This window comes from Desmodus rotundus, chromosome 3, assembly GCF_022682495.2.
Source record: "Desmodus rotundus isolate HL8 chromosome 3, HLdesRot8A.1, whole genome shotgun sequence".
In the NCBI taxonomy this organism is placed as follows: Eukaryota; Metazoa; Chordata; class Mammalia; order Chiroptera; family Phyllostomidae; genus Desmodus; species Desmodus rotundus.
Genome location: NC_071389.1, coordinates 126,660,382 through 126,668,543, shown reverse-complemented (window position 1 = coordinate 126,668,543; position 8,162 = coordinate 126,660,382).

Sequence of the window (8,162 nt, the reverse complement as noted above, 5' to 3'; positions counted from 1 at the left end):
CCACATATTGGCCTTTTGTTGTCGTTTTGTTCCAGAGAGATTTGAGATATGTTCCCTGCCTGCCCCCCAAACACAAGAGTACTTCTGAAATTTAAAGTGGTTTGTTAATTTGAAATTTCTGTGGGTTTTTTTTTCTAAGTTTCCCAAAACATCCCCCCTAGCTTCTTACAACTGGCCTCTGATGTTATTTAATTGTCTACTTCCAAAGAGTGGAGAGAAGGGCTTTTGTTTAACAAGGTCTTTGGATCAAATGAGAAAGTTACGCATATGCGAGGCAACTTGGTGAGACTGAAGGAGTTCAGAGGAGGCCTTTTAAGATGTGCTGCTTTGGCATGTTGGCTATTTTGAGCTGAAGGCAGTTGAGACCCTGGGGCTTCAAGAAAAACTTTGGCCACTCCCTTAACTACCCGGAGGTGGCAAACACAAGGCCCGCAGGCTGAATCTGGCCCTCCACCTTGTTTTATCCGGCCTGGCACCTTGTTTCTACCCAGCAGCAGCACCGAGCTCCTTGACCCTAGTTCAGGAGTGTTACATTTACACAGTCCTAAAATTACATTCGGCCCTTTGAAGGCAACCACAAGGCTGATGTGGCCCCAGGTGAAAATGAGTTTGACACCCCTGACCTAGAGGATTATATATAAATTGGGGGTCTTGCCCACAGTAGTTGTTATCAGATATAACATTTTACGACTTATCTATAGGGCAGGACAAACTTCTAATTACTGAATATCTGTTCTAACCTATGAATTTCCCTACTACCCTCTGGAGCCACAGGCATCTTACCTTATCCCTTAATTTAGTATGAGTTATGTAAATAAATAAATATTCCTTTATTCAATATGAGATATATATATATACTTACATATGTGTATATATATAAAATTTGACTTTTCTGTCACTGGATTTCTATGTATATGGGGGTCTCTGACTCTGTCATGTATGTGGGGTTCCATATTTTCTCTTGTTAATCCGCCTTATGTAGATTTCATTATTAGATGAGCTAAAAGATTCTAGAAGGGCAGTAAAAAATTTCTCTCTTCCCCACAAGGTCATTAAAAAATGCCTATAGGGTCCTGGCTGGTGTAGGTCAGTGGATTGAGCACTGGCCTGAAAACCAAAGGGTCACTGATTTGATTCCCAGTCAAGGAACATGCCTGGGTTGTGGGCCAGGTCCCCAGTAGGGGGCACATGAGAGGCAACCACACATTGATGTTTCTCTCCTATTTCTCCCTCCCTTGCCCTCTCTCTAAAAATAAATAAAATCTTTAAAAAATATTTATAGGAATCTAAAAAGTTAATCTCATATCTAAAATGATAGTTGGGAAAAGTTTCTGGAGATTCCTAAAAGAAGGTCAAAGATGAAAAGGAAAAGATAGACACACAGGAAATTGACTATTAATTGCCATTAGTAATAATTAAGTTCATGTCGTAGAGGTGGAGGATTTGATTAGAACAATTTGAGACTGTGTCTTTTTTTGTGTCCAATAATCTGCCAAGATGAAGCCACTGTGTTGCAGGGGAAAAAGAAAATGTGTAACAAATAGGAGTGGATAATACAATCACAGCAGAGGCCAGAAAAATGTTCAACCAATTTGAAGTCTAGACCAGAACTGACTGTCTATTCTGATTTGAAATATATTTAATTTTTTTCCTTCTCCTTTGGATTTGACAAGAATATCACTCATTCAGACAAGGCTATCAGCCATTCTCGAGTCAGATGGATAGAATAGAGCTCTATATTTTAAGTAACAGCTCAAGACTTCTAGAAACACTTTTTCTAATAATTTTCTATCATCTTTTTCTTTTACACCCTAGAAGACTCAAAATGAAATGAAATAATGCCTCTGAGAACTTTCTCTTGGTAATATCGAGCAGCTACAGACTTTGGAAGAAATGGATAGGAAGTTTTTTAAAAAGTATTGTGCGAGAAATCAAACATTTTGTTTCCAAAAATACTAAAAATGTTGTAAAAGAATTAAAATGCCCTTCTTTTTAACCTAACACTCCTCTTGTATAGTGTAAAAGGTTTTTTGCTACCAGAAAATCCGAGCTGGTGATGGAGGAGGAGGCTGGGCAACAAATAGTATGTGGTGAGGAGTGGAAACAAGTGATCACCTTTGATTTTACTGTGGGGCCTTCTTCTAATCTTACTTAATAAGTAATGACTCTATTGATTCAGTCATAATTAAACACTCTGCAGACATCAACTTATTAAATGACATAGAGCCAATTAATAATCTCAATAGATTTTCAATTTAAATTCTTTTTGTGTCATTCTAAGTATATCCTTGTGCTTGATGGCTGGGTACTTTCTGTTTCCTTTGCATAGACTGTTGTTCTCTGAGTGGGCCTTTGCCTGTACTTTATGATGATGACAGTTTGGGAAGTTTCACCAGGATTGTGATGCTTCAAAGTATGTTTTTAAAATCTGCCCTATGCCACCAAATATTTAGATGTTACTACATAGCATTGCATTACAATATTACTGAATAACTTTTCATTACATGATATGAAAGAGTGCATAGATATTAAGCTTTTTTCATATCCTACAGGTTTAACTTGCCCTGTTACCCTGTGATGATATTAAGAAAATGTGAATATACCAGCAAAACCTATGTCTTTTATAAAGCAAGTCAAGGAACTTTATTTAACTTGTTGTCACTTCTGTCTATAAAACTAACTATTTTGGACTTGTATCTGTTCCAATTTTTCTCTATGATGGTGCTAAAGATGAGTTACTCTGTGCTGTTTCTCGAGTGGCCACAAGGTGACAATCGCATAAATCATAATCACAACACCAGAGAGCAGGAGGGATCAATGGACTTGTCCTCTGCACTTTACGAACGGAGGAGCTGCAGTTCCGGGCCATCCAATGGCATAGCTGAGATTACATCTTCACATTGGATCCAGTGTAGCAGGAGAAAGTTGACGTGCTAGCTGCAGGTTGCAAGGTGCATGGCCCAATATCAACCATCCACAGTTAGTGGAGACCTGTCTTGTTTGGAGTAGAGGACAGACACAGAGATTGCCAGGAGTGATTTCGTTATGGGTTCTTTATGGATGGCATACAAGGGAGTTTTTGCTACCTGAAATTCTTCTCTTACTAAATTCAATTTGAGTCCCTGGTTTAAAACATGAACTCTTCATTTGAGGATACATTTGTGAATCACACCAAGCACAGCTGGTCTAAGGAAGAGCAGTACACAGGAGCATGAGGGTCCGTTAAACTGTTTCCCAGGATCCATTGCAGTCATCGGATGACACTGCTTGGTTACTCTTGTGATCCAGTGTCAGTTCGCTTATTGTGGGTACAATGTGGAAGATTCCAGGAGACAGACCAAATTGGATGTGATTCTTTGTGAAGAAACTGGCTAGCTTTTTCCCCCCTTTATTTTACCAGAGGCTATTCTATACAAAAGTTTTTTGGAGCATACTAGCTAAATGAAAACTCTTTGGAGCCCAGAGAATAACTGTACACTATGACTAGCATGTTATTTTCCCTTTGCAGTATAACAACAGTAAATATATTTGCTGCAACCTTTCACCAACCTTGTGTACCTTTTCTCTGTTATACACACACATGCATGCACACACATACGTGCACATACAAACACACAAACACACACTGTGGCTGGGAAGTATACAACTAAACGTGAGTTCCACGATGAGCCATCTATGCCTTTGATCCTCTGAGAAAGTTGTTACGAGGACTGAGACATAATTTAAAATGTTTTGATTAGCAGAGGAAATAAAGAAAGATCAAACTTTTGTCATTAGGTGAGTGCCTTAAATCCATACAAGCAAGAGTCCAAAGGAGATGAGGAGAGACATTTCCTAAGACGCTGTTACAGAACCTTGGCTCCTGTCTTTCACTCTCCTCGTCTGCCCCAGTCCAACTGCTGCTGTGACTCATCAAGTCACTCTTTGCCCAGGTTTCTCTCCAGTCCTTATTCTGGAAAGGAATCACCACTCAGATAAAGAGAAGATAAGACACATGCAGATTTGTAGCTCTTCATTTCCAGGATGAGAGAAATTGCCAAACTGACCTTTAATCATCCTAGTTTTTAGCATATTTCTTTTTGGAGATTAGCGGGATCATCAAACAGTATGGATTCTCTCATACAGGGAGCAACACACTCAGTCATTCTGAACACTGATAAAAAGGAGGTGGCCACTGGGATATCCCAGCTGTGTCACCTTTCTCCTTTGGCTCTAGCTCCTCTAGTGATGCTGTAGCCCATCACAGGGCAACTCTGTTCAAACTCCCCCATGAAATTTCAAGACAGTGGGGTCCTTCCCATAGATAGAAATGGAAATGAACAGAATCTTAATTGTTTTGCTCTTTCACGCTCAAGATTTTTCCCTGTTGTAATTACATTTTTGTATGCAGAGCATTTTACAGTTTTCAAAAGGCTTCCTATTCTTTATATTTAGCTCTTGAAAACAAGTCGGAAAAGCAGACAGGAGAAACATACAATTATCCTCAAATTCCAACTCCAGATAAGGATTCAGAAGCTCAGAGGGGCCACATGACTCACCCAAGATCACACCCAGTATTGCAAGCTGTCCTTCTCTATCCCCATATTAAGATTTTAGTCCAAACCCTGGGTAGGCGTTGATGGGTGTGGACACAGTCAATGCACTAGAGGCCTCCTTTCTTATTCCCTTGGTCTCTATGGGTCACATATGATTAGTGTTTCCGTCTAAAAGGCTGGCACTTAAAACTGGAAAGGAACTGCCTTTCTACTCTACATGGTCAGAGGGTTAGGGAGGGGGAAAAATTGCTCAATTATAAGAACACATGGGCTCGCAAAAATAATTTAGCTTTTGTCCAGCCACCTCGTTACCGTCCTCTGTTTGTTCACACTGGGGGTTTGTATTAATTGCGTCTGTTGAAAAGGTTGTACCTGTTTAAGCTTCCTCTTGCAATTCCAGGTGTCAGCTGTGGTCAGACCAGTGATGTTGGGCCATTCATCATCCTGTATGAGATGTTCCCCAGTTCTTGTGACTGGGCCGTCACCCCGCCTCTCTCACTGTGGGACTCTGAGCCCTGCTTCTGCGGTTCTCTCGTGGATTTTACTTCTTTTTGCTCTGTCAGTCACTCATTAAAGAACACAGACTCTTTTTAAATATCCCCCAAACCACTTGCATTTTTGTATGTAGCCAGCTTTGAAGTGGGAGGTGACAGAGGGGATTTAATTGAATACCTTAAAATTGAATGTTGAACATCCTTGTTCTTAAAATTTCTCTAGCCACCCTGGATAAGTGGACTAGGGAAACTTTCATTGGTTACCTGTTTCCACAGTCCTCCCCACCCCCTCCCCCAGGCAGCGCTTTCTCCTGCACTCACCCCTCCTCAAAACTCCTGGTATCTTCTTACACTAAGGCCTCCAGACCTCTCCTGCTAGAAGGCAAGCAGATTCTTCAGGTGTTTTCCTAAAACAGAGTTTAAAAACTGGCAGCCTACAGGCAGAATTTAACTTCTACACATGTTTTCAAAAATGTGAACAAATTTTTAGGAATCCAGAATTTTCCAAAAAACAAACAGATAAACAAACAAAACCCCACCTGGGTTTCTGGCTTTTCTTGAAACACAAACCAACCTGCAGCTGGGGGCGCATCTCTGCAGGCAGCTGCTGCTTCACTCACTGCACCCCACCCTTCTGCTTCTGCCTGGCCTCTGAAGATGCTGAAGGACAAGACTCCTGCCTAATCAAAGACACTTCCTCCATTAACAGATGACTCTAACATCTCCTGTGAGTATAGTTTTCTTTCTCCACTACATGGTCTTATGAAAGGGTTTGGGGAATATTCAAAGATGATGGTTACCTAGAATTCTTTAAATATTTGAAAATTTCTTTAAGACTAAAACTTCCATCATACCATTTCTTTGTAAATTGAGTTGTTTCTACTTGTCATATACTCTGAACAGTGCTGCTATGAATGTTTGTGTACAAGTGTTTTTCTGGACACTGTTTTCAGTTCTTCGGGGTAGATACCTAGGAATGGAATTGTGGAGTTACAGGGTAAGTTTGTTTGTTTTTTTTAAATTATAGCCACCCTAGTGGGTGTGTGTCTCATATAGCCATTTATTTGCCTTTCCCCATTCGCTAATATCATAGCATTTTTAATTTTATTAACAATAAAGCTTGCAAATGAATTGGGGAAATAAGAGGCAACAGTGTAAAATATTTTCTCTTTTCTTTCATGTAGCCTTAACATTATTAACTAATTCAAATAATGCCTCATTTATAAAACTTAACTCTTTGATGGCATTTTACTAATGGATTTTTAAAATTTATCATGCCAGAAGAAAGACCCCCTCTTTACACAACATATTGCCTCAGAACAGTATTATTTTTCATATCCCTTATCTTGCAACCTTATCCCATTTAGCTACAAATAGTTCTAAATGCCGCCTACTGCGGAATTTAATTTTGATTGATGAAGACCTGGTCTCAAACCTACGAGAGTGTGCTGCTGAAGGAACCAAAAATGAGACAGATGGTTAAGAGCACACATGTTCTATTTCACCTTTTCACTTTAACTGGAGATAATAAATGAACACTAACAAAATAGTTCATATTCAGGGACTATGCTCTTGAACCTGGCAATTCATTAGGATTTCTTTTCAGTTAATAATAAATGGAAACCTTTGAATCCATAAATACCTGATATATATACTTTATAAGGTAATTAAAGTTTACTTAATCACTTTTTGTGCAGAGGTCTATGCCAAACCCTATTAAAAGTTTCATCAGTTTAAGAATTTCTTATCTGAAGGGTCTGTTTGCCCTCTCTCTCCCCATAATTGTCTTCAATAAAGTGAACTTGATTAATGGGCTGTTTCATTTTTCAGGATAAAGCTAACATTTTCCTTTTCCCAGCAATGCTAGCAAATTACTTGATTAATATCAAAAGGCTCTCATTCACACATAACCTTTGAATAAACAAGTTGTGATACTGTTGGCAACATGCTAAGAGGTATTCCTGTAAGTAGGCTATAAAGGAAATTGCCTTTGTAATTAAATGTATAAAGAGGGAGCCTGTTTTTTCCTTGCTGCAAATCTTTTTAATTTTTTTCTTTTGTAAGTGGAGAAAGCATAATGAGATTGGGCCAAAGCAGAATGCAGTATAGCCTTTTCTATGCTGGGATTCGATTTGCATTTCCCTCACCACTGGAAGCCCAGGATGAAAACTTTAGAACATTCATGAAACATAAATAGAGTGTCTAATTCATAGTTTAGGACTGTCCGGCTTTCCCTTAAAGTTGCGGGCACAGGTAGTAATCAATCCTGTGTTGATTGAAAAATAGATGCTCCTCCAAAAGACTCCCCTGGTAGTGATCACTTAAAAACCAAAGTCTGGGCACCAGCTGCCCTAATGAAGCAGAGAAAAGGCCTTTATGAATAAGAAAGGATTCTCAAGTAAAGTGGAGGAAAGAGAAAGGAAATAGACTAATATACCCTGATCATATACCATATTCTTTATATAGACCCTATTTTGTATAGCAAATGAAAATCTATTCTTTATTGCAGCATTGTTAGTTGTCTACCCAGTCTTCATTTCTCCCCTAGAGATAACTCTTGGAACTCTTAGGACCCCAATTTTGTCATAGCTTTTTGCCTAGATCCAGTTGATGGGTTGTCATTGGTCCAAGCCAGAGGTCAGCAAACTATGAGCTCATGGGCCAAATCAGGCCCACCATCTGTTTTTATATGGCCTGTGAGCTCAGACTGTTTTGTACATTTTTGAATGGTTGAAAAAAAAATCAAAAGAATAATATTTCATTCTATGTGAAAGTTACATTAAAGTTTAGTGTCCATAAATAAAGTGTTATTGGAATACAGCAAAACTCAATTGTTTATGTGTTGTCTATGGTGGCTTTCATGCTAGAATGGCAGGGCTGAGGGATTGCAGCAGAGACCATATGTCCCGCAAAGCCGAAAATATATACTATCCAGCCTGCTATAGAAAAAGCTTGCTGGCCCTGGTCTGAGCTGATCTTGATACTCCTGTCTCTTGCTTTTCCAGGCTCCACTCCAGCTGGCAGTGCCCATGTGACAATGAAATGCAAGCAGAGGTCTGCTAGGGGGAATTCTGGAAAGGCTCTGCTTTCTTCATAAAAGGCTGGCATCTTAACTCCCCTTCAGGTCTTGAAT